The sequence below is a fragment of the Schistocerca piceifrons genome, chromosome 5, assembly GCF_021461385.2.
Source record: "Schistocerca piceifrons isolate TAMUIC-IGC-003096 chromosome 5, iqSchPice1.1, whole genome shotgun sequence".
NCBI lineage: Eukaryota > Metazoa > Arthropoda > Insecta > Orthoptera > Acrididae > Schistocerca > Schistocerca piceifrons.
This window is the reverse complement of record NC_060142.1, coordinates 640,503,628-640,522,068: the sequence shown is the minus strand read 5'-3', so window position 1 is coordinate 640,522,068 and position 18,441 is coordinate 640,503,628. Positions and strand designations below refer to the sequence as shown.

At 44.3% G+C, this 18,441-nt stretch overlaps 1 protein-coding gene and 1 pseudogene across 1 annotated transcript in view; both read right to left on the bottom strand.

Moving 5' to 3' along the window:
* Nucleotides 1-18,441, bottom strand: part of LOC124799174 (pikachurin-like) — a 944,586-nt gene that overhangs the window by 667,242 nt on the left and 258,903 nt on the right. The gene's annotated exons all lie outside the window — the stretch shown is intronic.
* Nucleotides 12,603-12,720, bottom strand: LOC124799566 (annotated as a pseudogene).

The following is an 18,441-nucleotide window of genomic DNA, read 5'->3' as shown; positions in this document are numbered from 1 at the left end:
ATAGATAACTGTAAATAGAGCATTTTTCATCATCGGGTATGGGGTCCGGAAACGCATAATTTTCCAGAAATAGAGGTAAGAAACTTTTGCAACTGCCGCTTCTGTACCCACGTGGTAAACGCTTTTCGCCGACAGCACCGATAGTCGCCGGCACGGTAGCTCAGCGTGTTCGGTCAGAGGGTTAGTTGCCCTCTGTAATAAAAAACTGAGTCAACGGCTCAGCAATGAACTTGAACGGGTGTCATGGGACATTCGCACCGAACAAATGAATGGAACAAAAGGGGAACAATAAATAAAAAGCGCAACGGCCAAGGTAAATGTCTGGGATTCGGAGAGCCCGGGTTTGAATCTCGAAGAAACCCAGCAGATGTTCATCTTTTCGTTGTATTTTTCCATATCTCAATTGACAGGGATAGGAGGCTCAATAAGGTAAGTAAATCAATAAGGAATGATAATATTAAGGTACGCAAATAAATTTCTCTAACGCCGAGAAACAGAACTGCCTGCTTCCAGTAGTGCATTGATAATGCATCTGTCTTGCAACACTTTATCAACCAAAACACATCATCGGTAACTTCCCGCTTGTCACCGTCTGCGACAGGCTCCCAACTATATATTACAGCGCTAGTCGAAGGGGGTACATCCTCCATTATTCAGATTATGCACGTGAAAGATGTGACACAACAAACAATAACTAGTTACTACGGCATAAACAGACGAGCTAATTACTAGAAAGAACATACAGTACTCGTCATATGTTACTTACGGAAGAACACTGTATTCATTCACAAAACGTATTTCATTCGGTGCATTAACGATGGAAAAATCACTACATGTATCCGCGAGGTTCGCGGCAGCCTAATGACGGAAAACAATTATTTCCGATTGACTTCTATTAGGCTCGTGCTGGACACCTTCATTCTTCTAGGTGCACAACTACGATATTACAAGAGGCAACCGGGACAACATAACTCTCCCCGCGTGCATTCTGTCCCGTGCCTCGCTGTAAACAAGCGTCGCGCGGTTGGTTCTCTGTGATCCCTCGTGAGGAATTCGCACCACTCTTACTCGGAGTTGTTTTCATGTGACAAGGCTTAAACGAAAATGGTTCAAATGGCTCTGAGCACTATGGGACTTAAGGACTTAACATCTTAGGTCATCAGTCCCCTAGAACTTAGAACTACTTAAACCTAACTAACCTAACGACATCGCACACAACCATGCCCGAGGCAGGATTCGAACCTGCGACCGTAGCAGTCCCGCGGTTCCGGACTGCAGCGCCTAGAACCGCCCGGCCACCGCGGCCGGCTAGGCTTAAACGTTTAATACTTTACTAACTCACGGCGTTTGGAAAATTGGTTTGCCTACCTTATTATTATCATTCCTTATTGATTTACTTACGTTATTAAGTCTCCTATCCCTATCAATTGAGATATGTGAAAATACAAACGAAAAGAATAACATACGCTAGGTTTCTTCGAGATTCCAACCCGGGTTTTCGATTCCCAGTCAGTTATCTTGGCCGCTGCGTTATCGGCACTCTCGGCGAAAAACGTTTACCATGTGCGTACAGAAGCGACAGTTGTAAAAGTTTCTTTCCTCGATTTCTGGAAAAGTTTGCGTTTGAGGGCCCCATACCTGATGATGAAAAATGCTCTATTTACAGTTATCCATCAATCCCTTCAATTTTGGGTCGATTGCTCGTCATAACCTTTAGGGGAGATTTTCTCAAAATTGCGGGGGTGTTGACCCAAAATATCTTAGAATCCTTCGTTTTAGGCTGTACACAAGCGACCTGCAAAATTTGAGCCGAATCGGTTGGCCGTGTCTGAGGCCTTCCCCTTGTGAGTGGAACAAGATTCTAAAAAATGGCTCTGAGCACAATGGGACTTAACATCTGATGTCATCAGTCCCCTAGAACTTAGAACAACTTAAACCTAGCTAACCTAAGGACATCATACACATCCATGCCCGAGGCAGAATTCGAACCTGCGACCCTAGCGGTCGCGAGGTTCCAGACTGAGACGCCTAGAACCGCTCGGACACACCAGCAGGCCAAGATTCTATAGTTAATATCTTCTGCGTCGTAAGGCTGCGTCGTATTTCCTTCTAAAATAATCGACGTTTCAACCCCTCTGCTGGTATCTTCTTCAGGATGTTTCGGTGTCCACTGTAACTAGAACAACTTCGTGTGTAGTGTACACCGAAACATCCTGAAGAAGGTACCTCAGAGGGGTCGAAACGTCGATTATTTTAGAAGAAAATAAACACGGCCTAACAACCTAGAAAATTTTAACTTTAATGACAACGGCCACGAAAGCCTGCACACTTACATGGAACAAGTTTGTTTCCAAACTAGACATACTGTGCATAACGCGAACGTATGCACTCTAGTAGACATGGATTCAGTGCATTACAAAACAGTGAAGAATGGTAACAAATGAAACGAATTCCAATACTCCGCAACGAGCTACCGCACACCACGGTTCCCTTATGACGAACTGCACGATAGAATATCCCCGAAAAACTTTCGAAATTTTATAGACGATGTTCGCCTTTGCCACGTTTAGTAAATTAATGCACTGCTAATCACTCTATCGTCGTCATACATGCTGATACATCCAGCACCACCAACATCATTTAACCAATTTAAATAATATAAAATAATATATCTGACCTTCAGGACACTACGAACTGTGTGTACTGACACTCGGGAAACATCTACGATTAGCGTATCTCACTCTGTGGGTAGAGCTTGCTTCCACTCTGCAGATAAATAAGAGGAATTTGAGCTATATGTTTACACAGCGAGATTCAGATGTTGCGCAAACTCGCAATAAAAATTCATTAGACAGGAAACAAAAATACCGTATAAGTTGCCGGCGGCGGCAGCGAGGTGGAATGCGAGAACTGCGGCTAATGTGGACGCTGCGTTCCGGCGGCCGTGGTTTACGCACCGCCGGCCGCGCTTCTTTCGGCGGCGCTTCGCGCGTGATGAACGGCCGGCCGCCGGCGCAGTGGCCGCTATTGTTTCCGGCGCCCCGGCGCCATATATCGCTCGCGCCGGCGCCGGCGCAGCCGCGGCAGGCCCGACCACCGACACGGTGGCGCCGCGGGCGCACCCAACAGCACAGAATAGCAGCTCCGAACAACTCTGCCTGCTCACCTGCGTATCTACTTGTTGGTCTGATACACTAACAGCCAGGAAAGATAGCGAGTAGCGGAAATTTACGTATCACGCATGAACCGTATAGAAGGCATAATCCCTACAAACCGGGCGTTCAGAAACTAAATATGCTTTGCCATGTGGTGGTGTGCTAAGTAATGGCTGAAATGACTGTCAATTATTAATACAACATTTTCCATTGTTTAACATATTTCAAACATATTTTTCGAGGTGCACTACCGGCCATTATAATTGTTACACCACGTAGATGACGTGCTATAGACGCGAAATTTAACGACAGGAAGAAGATGCTGTGATATGTAAATGATTAGTTTTTCAGGACATTCACACAAGGTTGGCGCCGGTGGCGACACCTACAACGTGCTGACAAGAGGAAAGTTTCCAACCGATTTCTCATACACAAACAGCAGTTGACCAGCGTTCCCTGGTGAAACGTTGTTGTGACACCTCGTGTAAGGAGGAGCAGTGGGTACCATCACGTTTCCGACTTTGATAAAGGTCAGATTGTAACCTATCGCGATTGCGGTTTATCGTATCGCAACATTGCTGCACGCGTTGGTCGAGATCCAATGACTGATAGCAGAATATGGAATCGGTGGGTTCAGGAGGGTAATACGGAACGCCGTGCTGGATCTCAACGGCATCGTATCACTAGCAGTCGAGATGACAGTCATGTTATCCGCATGGCTGTAACGGATCGTGCAGCCACGTCTCGATCCCCGAGCCAACAGATGGGGACGTTTGCAAGACAACAACCTTTTGCACGAACAATTCGCCGACGTTTGAAACAGCGTGGATTCTCAGCTCAGAGGCCATGGCTGCGGTTACCCTTGACGCTGCATCAGCGGCAGTAGCGCCTGCAATGGCGTAGTCTTCGACGAACCTGGGTGCACGAATGGCAAAACGTGATTTTTTCGGATGAATCCAGGTTCTGTTTACAGCATCGTGATGGTCGCATCCGTGTTTGGCGACATCGCGGTGAACGCACATTGGAAGCGTGTATTCATCATCGCCATACTGGCGTATCACCTGGCGTGATGGTATGTGGTGCCATTGGTTACACGTCTCGGTCACCTCTTGTTCGCATTGAAGGCACTTTGAACAGTGGACGTTACATTTCAGATGTGTTACGACCCGTGGCTCTACCCTTCATTCGATCCCTGCGAAACCCTACATTTCAGCAGGATAATTCACGACCACATGTTGGAGGTCTTGTAGGGGCCTTTCTGGATACAGAAAATTTCTATTGCTGCCCTGGCCAGTACATTCTCCAGATCTCTCTGGTCAATGGTGGCCGAGCAACTGGCTTGTCACAATACGCCAGTCACTACTTTTGATGAACTGTGGTATCGTGTTGAAGCTGGATGGGCAGGTTTACCTGTACACGTCATCCAAGCTCTGTTTGACTCAATGCCCAGGCGTATCAAGGCAGTTATTACGGCCAGAGGTGGTTGTTATGGGTACTGATATCTCAGGATCTATGCACCCAAACTGCGTGAAAATGTAATCACACGTCAGTTGTAGTATAATGTATTTGTCCAATGAATACCCGTTTATCATCTGGATTTCTTCTTGGTGTATCGATTTTAATGGCCAATAGGTTATTTGTACTCGTTCGCAGGTCCGGTTTGGTTGAAGACCAACATCTTGTGCGATATCATTGTGGTCGAGGTCATAATGCTGACCATTGAACAAAGAGTGTTTCTTGTGGAGCATGTGTTCCGCAATGGAGACAAGTTTACCTCAGCGGTAGAAGCTGCATTGAAGCAAAGTTCCCAGTGAAGCTGCCCAACCGAAATGCTGTATGGAACCTCGTCACCAAGTTTCTAAAGAGCGGAAGCGTTCATAATGCTCCAAAATCAGGCAGGCGATCCACATCCACATCCGAAGAGAAGGTGCCGGAAGTGCAAGAAATGATGTCCAAATAAATCGGTTAGACGACTAGCTCAGCAGGCTCGCGTGTCCGTGGGTTCTGCTCAGAAGATTCTCCAGAAGTCACTGTCCATGTATCCGTACAAAATGTCAGTCGTGCATTAACTGAGAGACACCGATCTCTGGTGCGTGTCCACTTTTGCAACTGGTTTCTGTCTTTATAACTGAAGAAATCGTGTAATTAATATAGCACAAAACCAATTACAATACCCAAATTCATAATATGCTTTGCTCACAGATGTCTTGAGCTTAACCACGCCTTTCCAGCCGCCATGTTGTCAAACAAGGCTCCGACTGGTTGGCGCGACCTATTTTGCTGGGTGACCATTCGTTACACTGTCGATGATACACAACATGATTCGTGCCCCTTAGTATATCAACTGCTTATCTAAGATTAACTGTAATGTGGTTTACTTGGCTCATAATGACAGGGTCCCTCATGCTACTTTGGACTATATCTGAGGATAAATTTAGGGACTGCTCATAAGCAACCGAGTAGTTTGGGGTGCAGGCACAAGGATAATCCCAGTGACGTCAAACGCCTGTTAGTATATCCTCGCTGAGCTCAGATGTAATGTGTTCGAATAAAGTAATGGCTGCGAGAGCCATAAATGCTAAAACTTGAAGGAAGGAAGGGAGGTGTTAGTACGTGTGAGGCCTCATAGCACCATTCATGTTAACGGGAAGGTGGTACTGAAACGAATGACATATGGAGCACATGTGTATGATATTTACTCCCGACATTGTACATGGTCATACACATGGCTGCAGTAAGTACACCTATCATACGACGATCTTTATGACAATCTAATTTTGATACGGACAGGAAGTAATCACACAACTATGAATCTCTGCAAAAACTACCCTTAATGTTTGCCTCCGTAACAATAATGTTTTAAATGGAAATTAAAGCTGTGGTGTCACCGCCAGATACCACACTTGCTAGGTGGTAGCCTTTAAATCGGCCGCGGTCCATTAGTATACGCCGGACGCGCGTGTCGCCATTGTCAGTGATTGCAAACCGAGCGCCGCCACACGGCAGGTCTAGAGAGACGTCCTAGCACTCGCCCCAGTTGTACAGACGACTTTGCTAGCGATGCTACACTGACAAATACGCTCTCATTTGTCGAGACGATAGTTAGCATAGACTTCAGCTACGTCATTTGCTACGACCTAGCATGGCGCCATTACCAGTTTATACTGAGATTGTGAAACATGTACCGTCAAGAGTGATGTACACCAATTATGGATTAAAGTTAAGTATTCCAGCAGCAACGTACCTTATTGGCTATATTAATTACATTGTCCTGTTCCAGACCTCACGCCAGTCTGCGTGAGCTTAAACGCGTGCATTTCGGCCCCCTCTAGCAACACGGTGTTGGCTCTTCTGCCAACACATCACAAGCTGTATCTTTTTTACAACTCATTCTAATCTACACTGTGACAGAAGTCATGGTATGCGTCCTACCATTGTGTCCGACTTCCATTGCCGGGCATAGAGCGGCAACTCGACGGGGCATGGACTCAAGCCTCTGGGAGTCTGCTGCAGATATATTGAGCCATCCTGTCTCTATAGCGGTTCATAATAGCGGACGAGTTGCCGGTGCTGGATTTTGTGCACGGACTGATCTCTAGATTGCGTCCCATAAATGTTCGATGTGATTCATGGCGGGAGGTCTGGTTGTCCAAATCATTAACTCTAAATGTCCAGAATATTCATTAAACCAATCGCGAAGAATTCTGACCCATAAAAATTCTATCGTTGTCTGAGACCATTAAGTCCATGGATAGCTCCAGGTGGCCAATAATTGGTTTCGTTGGACCAAAGACCCACTACATTCCAGTTAATCTCAGCCCACACCATTATGGAGCCATCATCAGCTAGCACAATGTTATCTTGACAACTTGGGCCTATGGCTTCGTGGGGTCTGCACCACCCTCGAACCCTATCATCACCCCTTGGCAACTGTCCGCCCTAGTAGCTGAGTGGTCACCGCGACGGAATATCGTACCTAACGGCCTGGATTCGATTCCCGGCTCAGTCGGAGATTTTCTCCACTCAGGGACTGGATGTTGTGTTGTGCGTATCATCATCATTTCATCCCTATCGACACGCAAGTCACCGAAGTGGCGTCACCTCGAAAGACTTGCACCAGGCGAACGGTCTACCCGACGGGAGGCCCTACCCACAAGGCATTTCCATTCCCATACCCCTTACCAACTGAAATCGAGACTCATCTGACCAGGCTAACGTCAAATCGATATGGTCATGAGTCCAGGAGAGGCGCTACAGCCGATGTCGCTCTGTTACCAAAGGCATTCGCTGCGGTCGCCTACGGCCATAGCGCATTAACGACACATTTCGCCGCACTGTCCAAACAGATACGTTCGCCGGGAGTCCCACTTTAATTTACGGGGTTATTTCACTCATTGCTGCCTGTCTGTTAGCACTGACTACCTTACGAAAACGCCGTTGCTCTTGGTCGTTAAGTGAGAGCCGTCGGCCACTGCGTTGTCGGTGGTCAGATGTAATGCCTAAAGTTTGGTATCCTCCGCACACTTAAATCTGTGGATGGCCGAATACTGAATTGTCTAACGACTTCCGAAATGGAATGTCCCTTGTGTCTAGCTCCCTCTACCATTCGTCGCACAAAGTCTGTTAATTCCCATGGTTTGACCATAATCACGTCTTAAACCTTTCACATGAATCACCTGATTTCAAATGACAGCTCCGCCAATGCACTGTGTGCCTATCGCTGTCCTACGACTTTCGTCACCTCAGTGTATATGATAATACAAGAAAACAAAATTCATTGTCATTTACACTCAGTGTATATGATTATTTACAAAGTGAAAAACATGGATTATCATTTACACGCCCGAAAGTAATCAGCATGGATCCACATATATATATATACAGAAAACCGTATACAGCTATTATTAAGATGAAATCAACATCATAGCATTTATCCCTATTATCTATAGAATAGGTGACAATGTAGCTAACCAGGGATTTTGTATCTAAATCAGATTTCATTCCCTCCTCCGGTTCATTCCTATTTCCCTATGCTAATAGATTTTTCCTGTGCTAATAGATATTTACCATGGTTCGATCCCTCTTACCTGCGGAATTCTTTTTGTCTTTGTACACCTGTTACACCCTCAATTATCTGAGATGGATTTATTCATATTGGCCAGCTCTTAAGATTTTTCTCGCCTTTTGTTTCATCTACACGACTTACAGGCTCACCTACTCTTTCCAGTACTGCGCTATTTCCAAATTACCCATGTGCTTAATTTTTGCATGCTTCTTGAGCATTACGTTGTGCTCCCAGCCATCCAGTGTCTAAGCTTCACTTGCTGAGGCTGCTCCAAAAACGAAGCGACGCAAATCGTAGAGAGCAGTTACGTGACCATAACAGACCAGTGCAGATGGAACAAGTGAATGTTACTGCTCGTTCGTGGTTACAGTGGCGCCAGAAACTCAACACCGTGGTTGAGAGCAGCGCTGAGGACACTGAACCTGAATGTTCACACAGCAGCGACCGTACATTTTCGGCAGTCATCCGGCTGCTGGTGACAGCGTCGGCGAAATTTTCCATTGTTCTCTTTAGGTACATGTCTCGCGCAATACCACGATTCCCCATTGCTCCATTACCTTTTTATTTTCGCCGTTCTTACTGCTTTGATGCGACTAGCCCTCTCCTTTTACTACCTCTTCATCTCAGAGCCGAACACATACACAGCGTTCTCGGTTTCTGTTGCCTGCATTGCAATCTCTCTCTTCTACTCCTTTTGACCTTTGGTACCTTGTACGTTATTCCTTGTTGTCCCACCAACCTTTTCTTTCTTATAGTGTTTTTTATAACCTCACCAATTCTGCGAAGTACGTCCTCATTGTTTACCTTACCGTACACTGAGCATACTTCTTACCAAAGCTGTTCGATTCTTCTGTTTTCCGGTTTTCCAAACGACCATTATTCACTTCCATACAATTATCTGCTCCAGACGTACAATCTCATAAACTTCTTCATCAAATCAATTCCCTATATTCATTTATAGTACATTCTCCTTCTTTGCCTCAGATAGTGTGTTTCTTATAACCTCCTTGCTTTCTCTGTCGTGCGTTATCTTGTTTCCAAGGAAGAATAATTGCTTACCCCACCAGTACTGATGTCAAATTCATTGCCTACGTCTGGTACTCAACGCTACTTTCGTGTTTCTTTTGTTTACTGGCAGTTCATATTCTGTCATCTTTAAATTATTCATTTCATTAAACGGCTCCCGTAAATTTTCCTTACTTCAGCTATGACATCTAAATCCTGAATCTTTCATTTATCTCCGTCATTGCTTCTTCGACGTACTGGTTTGAACAATGCGCGAGAAAGATTGCTTTATGACTTAATCCCCATTATATCTGTAAATAACTTCATAACTGCACTGGACTCCGTGACTTATGAACGTTTTCATCGATCCTGGAAGCGTATACTAATAGCTGAAGTTGTCATGGGGATCAGTCGCGATAAGCGAGAAATCCGGTTTCGAGTACCGGATCGGCACAAGTTTCCATGTGTCGGAAACTGCTTACGTCAATCCGGATTCCCAAAATGTGAATCCATTTATAATAATTTACCAGAGCTTCATTCGTCAGCACATTATCTGTTGCTTCAGACATGCACGCATGTGAAGACACAGTGTACAAACACAGACTTTGTAACCATCAATTACGTAACTTCAACGTCCCTTAGGGCTTAGCGCTCCCCTCCAGTATGAACTAGCGGTTACAGCTCCAAGCTTGCCGTACAACAAAATGCGTTCTCAGTTCCAGTATTATCAGCAGAAGGCCCATTCTCAGAAGGCTTGTTAGTTAATCTTGAAACAACAGTTCTGGTATTCATGATAGCCACACGAAACTTACATTGGAATGAAGAGACCGAGTTTAGAACCTTGTTTCCCCCAGAAATGGAGTACGTCTTAACCACCTCTATATAGAAGCGTGCTACCGTGCTTCCTTGGGAAATTAACGCATACTTACCTTTAATTCTAAAACAAAATGTGCAATGTTCTGCACTCTCCTGCAACTTTAAAGCAGTAAATTTCCGAAGAAGGGATTCTTAATTATAATCTAAAGCCTACGCAAAACAATCCAATACTAAGATACTGGACAAAATATGTGCGGAAGTAGGCGATTAAGGAAATTCCACCAATTCATAGTGAAGCTCTGCGAGGAATTTTCTCTTTTTTAATAAAATTGAAGTCTGTCCCTTCCTCGTCAATAGTACATGCTGCGGCGTAATTTCATGCTCGCTCTGAAAACAGCCAATACAGGAGCGGTGGCAGAATGATCGATAGACAAAGTTACACAAAGAAACAGCGGCAAGAACTCTGCAAAATGGCTCGGAAACATGCGATATTTACATTATGAAACATTCGTCATCGTAACAGACCGGTCACCGGAAATGACAGAGCTGGAAATAAAGATTCGTGCAGCGCTAGGAACCAGTGTTGCCGTCACAACGTCTTGTAACGATCGGTTTCAGCGTCGGTGAAAATGGCGATCTATATCTATCGTCCCTCGAGTTACATGCTAATTTATCACTATTCCTGTCAAAGAAATGGTAGTAGCATTTGTTGTGTTAAATTACATTTAATTTAGACTGATGGGTCAAAACATTATGACCACTGCCTACAGTAAAGCTGAATACCTCCTGATGGTGTTGCGGAAAGAATGTAAGCAGAAGAGAGACGAATGGGCAGTCACTATAGCGAAGATACGGGCCGCAAATGAGGAAATCCACTGTTGACAAAGGGCACATTGTTATGGAGCTGCGACTAGAAACGATAATCTCTGAAACTGTGAAGCTGGTCGCCTGTTGGCGTACTATTGTCGTGAACACCTATGGAAATTGACTGAAGGATGGTGAAATAATGATTAGGCCGTATGGTAGTGGACCAACACATCTCATCACAAATCGTATTCCAGAATAGGCAGCGACCTGTGACAGATCTGACGACAGAGTACTATACTGGTGCAGGCAAAAGTGTTTCGGAGCACACCGTTCAAAGGCCATTGTGGAATATGGAGCTCCACATCACAGGACCCGTACGTATTCCTGGTTCAAATGGCTCGACCACTATGCGACTTAACTTCTGAGGTCATCAGTCGCCTAGAACTTAGAACTAATTAAACCTGACTAACCTAAGGACATCACGCACATCCATGCCCGAGGCAGAATTCGAACCTGCGACCGTAGCGGTCGCTCGGTTCCAGACTGTAGCGCCTAGAACCGCACGGCCACTACGGCCGGCACGTATTCCTGTGTTAACCCCACGACGTCGACAGTTATGATGACAGAGGGAGCATCATCACTGAGTTTTCTCTGTGAATCGATAGGAACGTGTCGCCTGTCGAGTGAATGGCATTTCTTGGCACACCAGGTCGATGGTTGGGTCCTTAACGCCGTCATCCAGGCGTGGGCTACAGGAAACACGCACCGTGCCACAGATGCAGGCCGGTGAGTGCAGAATTGAACTGAGAGGTACATTGAGTTGGGCTTCCGTGGGATCTGCGGTGGTAATCAAAGGCATCATCACAGCACTGAACTACGTGAAAATTATTCATGCTTGAAGTGTCCCATAATATCTTCCAGTGGGATAACTCTCCGTGTTCCATGGTCAGAATAGTGCTACAATGGTTTGAGGGGCATTATCGTGAACTCACATTGATGTCTTGCCAGCAAATTCCCGTGATGTGTACTCATTGGAACACATATCGGGCGCCAGCTGCGTGCCCGCGAATTAGCAATCCGTAATTTGCGGGAATTGCTTGACCTGTGCGTATACGTCTAGTGCCATGTGCTTCTGGAATGCAGGCAAGGACTTGTAGAATACATGCCAAGCAGAATTGCAGCTATATTGTGTTTACGTAGTGGACCAACACGCTATTAAGCAGGTGGTCATAATGTTTTGGCTCAGCGGTGTATAGACCTCTGCTTATATCAGCTGAGTGTAGTAGATACTATGCTTGCTTTCGATGGACGCAGAATGTCTGAGGAAGATGTAATGTTTTATTTAGTCTTAGCAGAAGAGTGACACCTATTTTTCAGATAAATTATTGCCTGTTTAGTTCTTGGTACTGTGCGTACCGTAACACTCCAATTGCAGAAACCCTAATAAACAACCCTTTGTTGTAAAAGAAGTAGGGACATTAGTCATCCTGACACTGAGGGCAGCTACTGACGACAAAATTTTACACTTGTGATAATTTGATCAACAGGAATGCACTCCGTCTTCAGGCCACAAGTGGCTCATCCGGACCATTCGACCGCCGTATCGTCCTCAGCTGAGGATGCGGATAGGAGGGGCCTGTGGTCAGCACACCGCTCTCCCAGTCGTTATGATGGTTTTCTGTGACCGGAGCCGCTACTATTCGGTCGAGTAGCTCCTCAGTTGGCATCACGACGCTGAGTGCACCCCGAAAAAAGGGCAACAGCTCATGGCAGCCCGGACGGTCACCCATCCCAGTGCCGGCCACGCCCAACAGCGCTTAATTTCGGTGATCTGACGGGAACCAGTGTATCCCCTGTGGCAAGGCCGTTGCCGATCAACAGGAATGTCATGTGAATAATAATATTTATCATGAAATAGAGACTTATTGAAGGAATCTGATAAGATACGCTACGAAAACATCAGAGAAAAAATGGTAAAATGGCTCTGAGCACTATGACACTTAACATCTGAGGTCATCAGTCCCCTAGAATTTAGAACTACTTAAACCTAACTAACCTAAGGACATCACACACATCCATGTCCGAGGTAGGATTCGAACCTGCGTCCGTAGCGGTCGCGCGGTTCCAGACTGTAGCGTCTAGAACCGCTCGGCCACTGCGGCCGGCAAACATCAGAGAAAGAATTGCAAAACAATTAATAACGAAGGTTAAAGCCGAGATGGTAAATTGGCCAAGGATAACATTTACCATAGAAGAGAGTTGTAGCCGCATCGAAAAGGAAGTTCGATGTGACTACAATGTGGCTCGGAAATGGAAATGTTAGCTTCAGTTGCTATCTAGTCGCTCTCTAGTACTATTGCGATCGTAGCAGGCATGTAAGCGCTACTAGATTGTTTTAAGCTAATCGGAAGTTTGAAAGTTTTCCGATATAGACTGAAGCATTATTCAGAAGTAATACTAAAGCAAAGTCATCTTTACTGTTACCAAGACAACGGGATACGGAGATTCGCGACGAAGTTAAATCGTGTGAGATTTGTGATGGGACTTAGGCTTCGTGATACCGAATAAGCACGATCATTCAAGGAGATTCAAAAAGAAAGATCGCCGACAGGAAACCAATTATTAGTCTCGAGTAGGTAACATACTAACGCCAACACGAAGAACGTACAATTGCGCCGAGTTGCCTGAAGTTGTCGTCAACGACAGGATTACTGATGCAAACGGAAGCAATTCCCTGAATGCGAAATCGATGTGCGTTCTCAGTGTAGAGACATTTAATTACAAGGAACTTTAATTCTTCGTCTCGCCTACATAACTGAATAGACATCATCAGGTGTATTAGTGAAAATTAATTGATTATTAGAATATTATGAAGTGAAAAGTGAATTCACGATTGTTTACAGTGAACAGTCATCGATTGGTCCCAAGATTACGACGGATTCTGAACATTGCTCAAGTGTATGTTATCTCTGGAATTACGTCTTGTAATTATTGAACACGCGACGTAGCGACGTCTTGACGACGGAATAACAATTTATTAACTTAAGATCCGCGCAATTCCATAATGTGGCCACGACTTGGGTGATGAAGGTTCAAGATTTTATATTATTAATATTCAACATCCATTATCTAACCGGGCATAACAAAAAGAAGAACTACAGTTAACCAGTTCGCGCAAGCTGAAAAGTCTGTCGCTGACTCACAACGAAAGAAAATTGGTGGTCATCATTTCAGGTCAAGGGAGCCATCGCGTCATCGAGTGATACAATTACCGCGTTTATCACCGAAGCAAGAGCGGCTTACACATTCTGACGCGCTGTTATATTGAAACATTGACATTAATCGCGAAAGACGGTATCTGAAATATGACCAAACCATGCGAGGAGTTTGTGTTTTTTCTCTAGTTACAGGGTGGCGTTGTCGTGAGCGACGGACGCCGTTCCACGTCATACCGACTGGGACAACCATCAGAGCCGAGTCGTGTCAACTCTAAGGAGACGCCGACGCCACAGCGCAGTACTTCTCGTATTGCGTCGACTAAGATTTCACTGAGCGAGGTGGCGCAGTGGTATGCACACTGGACCTGCATTTTGGAGGACGACGGTTCAAACCCGCGTCCAGCCATCCTCATTTAGGTTTTCCTTGATTTCCCTAAATCGCTCCAGGCAGCTGCCGGGATAGTTACTTCTAAAGGGCACGGCCGACTTCCTTCCCAATCCTTCCCTTATCCAATAGGACCGATGACCTCGCTGTTTGGTCCTCTCTCCCAAATTAACCAATCAACCGAGTAATATTTCAGCATAGTCCAATGAATCTGCATATTCGTTCACTTCTACTCATCTTCCCCTTTACCTGATGTGGAATTCAGTAAAATTTGTAGGACATAAATTGTGATAATGTTCATAACAAAATAGACGAAAGCTGGTTGAATTTGGTTGAAAGACTGTCATTTAGCTCTAAATATTGAGACATAAAACTTCTCACTTTACGAAACGCAAAAATATTTTAGCATTTTACGAGAGAGTGAGTCTCAAGTGAAATCAGCCAACGCATAAAAATACCGTAGAGTAACACGCTGTGGAGAAGTGAAGGGGAGCAATCCTATAACACTTGTTGAAGCTCCTTGCTGGATTTATTATTTGGATATACTGTCTACGAAACAGGCTGCTTACGAAAAACATCTAAGATGTATATTATACAAGTTAGTGACGTCCATCGTAAGTCTAAAGAACTGGAAACATCGAACTCGAACAAAACAGGCCAGCAAGAACAATCACTTGTTAGTTTGCCTCACAGCAGAGACTAACAGAAATTTAGAAAATTCCTAATTGGTAGACATTTAAATTAGGACGCCAAATATTCTCTAAAATTCTTTTTAGAACATATCAATAACCAATTTACATGGCAGAACGTCGCAACATTCGTCAGCTGACTATTTGTCGCTCCTTAATAGAAAGTGAAAATAGGGTTACACTAATACCAGCACGTTTAGAGACCTGTTCTTAGCAAACCCAGTCTCAAAGGCGAAAGGGACATGTATACATTTTTCAGCGTAAAGTATCTTCTGACTTGCATTTTGTGTTCAATTACGAAATATTTGTATAGACAAGCACGTTATCGGAGCCTGAGACTCATATAGCAGGAAATTGGTTTTCTTGTATGAATTAATGAAGATACATGGGAACGTGTATTTGATTCAGTAATACACAGAAACAAAATGAATTGCTTGGAACTCATATAGCAGGATATTAGTTTTCGTGTATGGAATAAATGAAGATACATTGGAACGTGTGTTTCATTCAATAATACATAGAAACAAAATGAATTGCTTGGATTAAGGCCAGGATGGAAGAATAGCAAAGACAGCTTTTATAAATACGACAGTCCTACACCGACTGGCAGTGTTTAAATTCTGTCAGCAGCAAGTTCTGTGTCTCCGAGTCTTATCTACTGTAGCAATGGACAGTTAGTAATTGCGCAGCATAAACCCTGATCGTCAATTGTATCTACACATCAAGGCAGCTTTCGGAGTGCGGCGGGAGGTATTTTTGCTATGAATATCATTTCCCAATTTACTTGTCGCATTCGCGGATAGTGTCAGGAAAAAACGGCAGCCGGTAAGCCTCGGCATGAACTACAGTTTCACTTTCCCGTCATGGTCATGCATGTGAGAGAAAACCGTATATTACCCATCTTCTTGCAACGTTAGCTATACTAAACCTTTCCTCTCTTGTGGCCTCTGTCACTGAAGTTTTTTGTTTAACTGCATAAAGCTCTCACTTTTATTTAAAAAAACCGTGACTAAATGTGACATTCTTATTTAAACCTATTCTAAATCCTCCGTTAATCTTAAAGTGAAGATCCTATACTGACAATCATTTCTCAAGAATCGGTCAAACGATGGTTTCTGAAACCACACCATTCAAGGATGGCTTGTATAGCTTTGCAATTTTTTTTTCAATGACCAGCTGTCTCTTTATCCTATAGCTCTGTATATTTGGTCATTCGCTCCGCATCATTTCTCGTAAATATTATACGACTCTTGCTCTTTCCATTTCCCAATAGTGTAATCGAACAGTAAGAGATCTTTCCTCCTGTTTATGCCGAATAAATTTACTGTCGTTGAGGTTCAACTGCCAGAGCCGGCGCCAAACGCCTATCTACTGTAAGCTTTCCTGAGTTGCCCGCGCGGTGTAGCTGCGCGGTCTTAGGCGTCTTACACAGTTCGCACGGCTCCCTCCGTCTGAGGTTCCAGTCCTCCCTCGGGCATGGGTGTGTGTGTTGTCCTTGGCGTAAGTTAGTTTAAGTAGTCTGTAATCCTAGGGACCGATGACCTCAGCAGTTTGGTCCCACAGAACTTACCACAAATTTCCAACTTTCCTGATTTTCGTTGCAACCTCACCTGACTATGGTTTCTCAAAAAGATTACAAGAATATACCTTCTACATCAACGAAGACAGAAACTTGGGTTCGATTTCAACTTACACATAGGATTAGAAAGTTTTTATTTTCAAAATAACCATCGGATTTTACAGGTGTGTATCTGTTACAAGGATTCTCATAAAACCTTGGAGGACTTTTTACAGTTAGGCTGGGATCATAGTTTTCATTTTCTTTCAACTAATTTTCAATGCGCCCTCCATCGGACCCACTATAAATACACATACGATAATCAGTTTTGTCGCATACTTATGCGATCAGGTCTAGACTTGCTGCATGCACTTCTGGTGGCATTTGTCTCGAAGTTGCTGGAAGGGAAGGCACATAGGCGGAAGTCATTTACAAACCTTTCAAAATAAATAAATAAACACGTGAAGTAAAGCTACTCTGGAGGCTAATGGTGCAATGACGTGCCTTACAGACGATCCTCATTGAGAAAGTTCATTGTTGAGGAATAATTTTACCCGAGAGTGGTAGTGCGTTGGTTCTCTGTCCTGATGAAGAATTAGATTTTCAACACGTTCGCCCAACTGAAGAATAAATCACATCTCCAATATGTGAGCCGGCCGGGGTGGCCGAGCGGTTCTAGGCGCTACAGTCTGAAACCGCGCGACCGCTACGGTCGCAGGTTCGAATCCTGCCTCGGACATGGATGTGTGTGATGTCCTTACGTTAGTTAGGTGTAAGTAGTTCTAAGTTCTAGGGGACTGATGACCTTAGAAGTTAAGTCCCATAGTGCTCAGAGCCAATATGTGAAGGTAAATTATTCTTAATACCTTACTTCCGCAAAAAAAGAACAGCCAATAAATCTTCCATCGGGAAAAGGCGAAAACACATTCAGCTCTGGAGGTTATATTCCGTGATCGACTAAGGTGCGTCGCTGACAGTCTCACGTTTTGGCGGTTCATTTTCCACTTAAATGGAACATAAGCACATCACCAAACACTAAACGTGAAAGCAAATTTTTGTGTACCATTACCGCGCCCATAAGGAGTTCACAAAGTTCTACAGCTTCTTGTTTTATCATTTTCATGAATGACTTACAGTGGCTGAAACCTATGAGGTTTTAAACGCAAACATCGCAGAAGACACCAGGCGGACAAATGAGGAATAAATATGTCTCAGCTTAAACAAAGAGTACACTTCTACCTCACAATTGCTATGTTTGCTTTAGGTGGTCATTCCAAATTTCTGAAATCATTGGGAGAATTGGCAATCAAACGACTCTTCACTTTGGATTGCAAAGGAGATGAGACAGGAGATACAGCATCAGACTTTTTAAAAAGATCGGTCACATAACCCCGAAGATAGCCACGGCAGGTAAGGGCGACCAAGTATGATACAATCAGCTTAACACCTCATGCATCAAAGTTACTCACCACAATAATGTAGATAGGGGTATGTTAGATGACGATGGGTTTGGCTTTACGAAGTGTAAAGGCACTATAGAGGAGCTCTAGCGTTGCGATTGACAATGGAAACGAAATCTAAGAAAAGTCAAGACACGTTCACAGGATTCTGCGACCAATAAAATGTGTTCGACAATGCAAAATGCTGCAAGATATTCGCTGCCCTCATAAAAATAGGAGGAAGACGGGTAATACACAATATTCACAATAACCAAGATGGAACTATATGATTGGAAGACAAAGA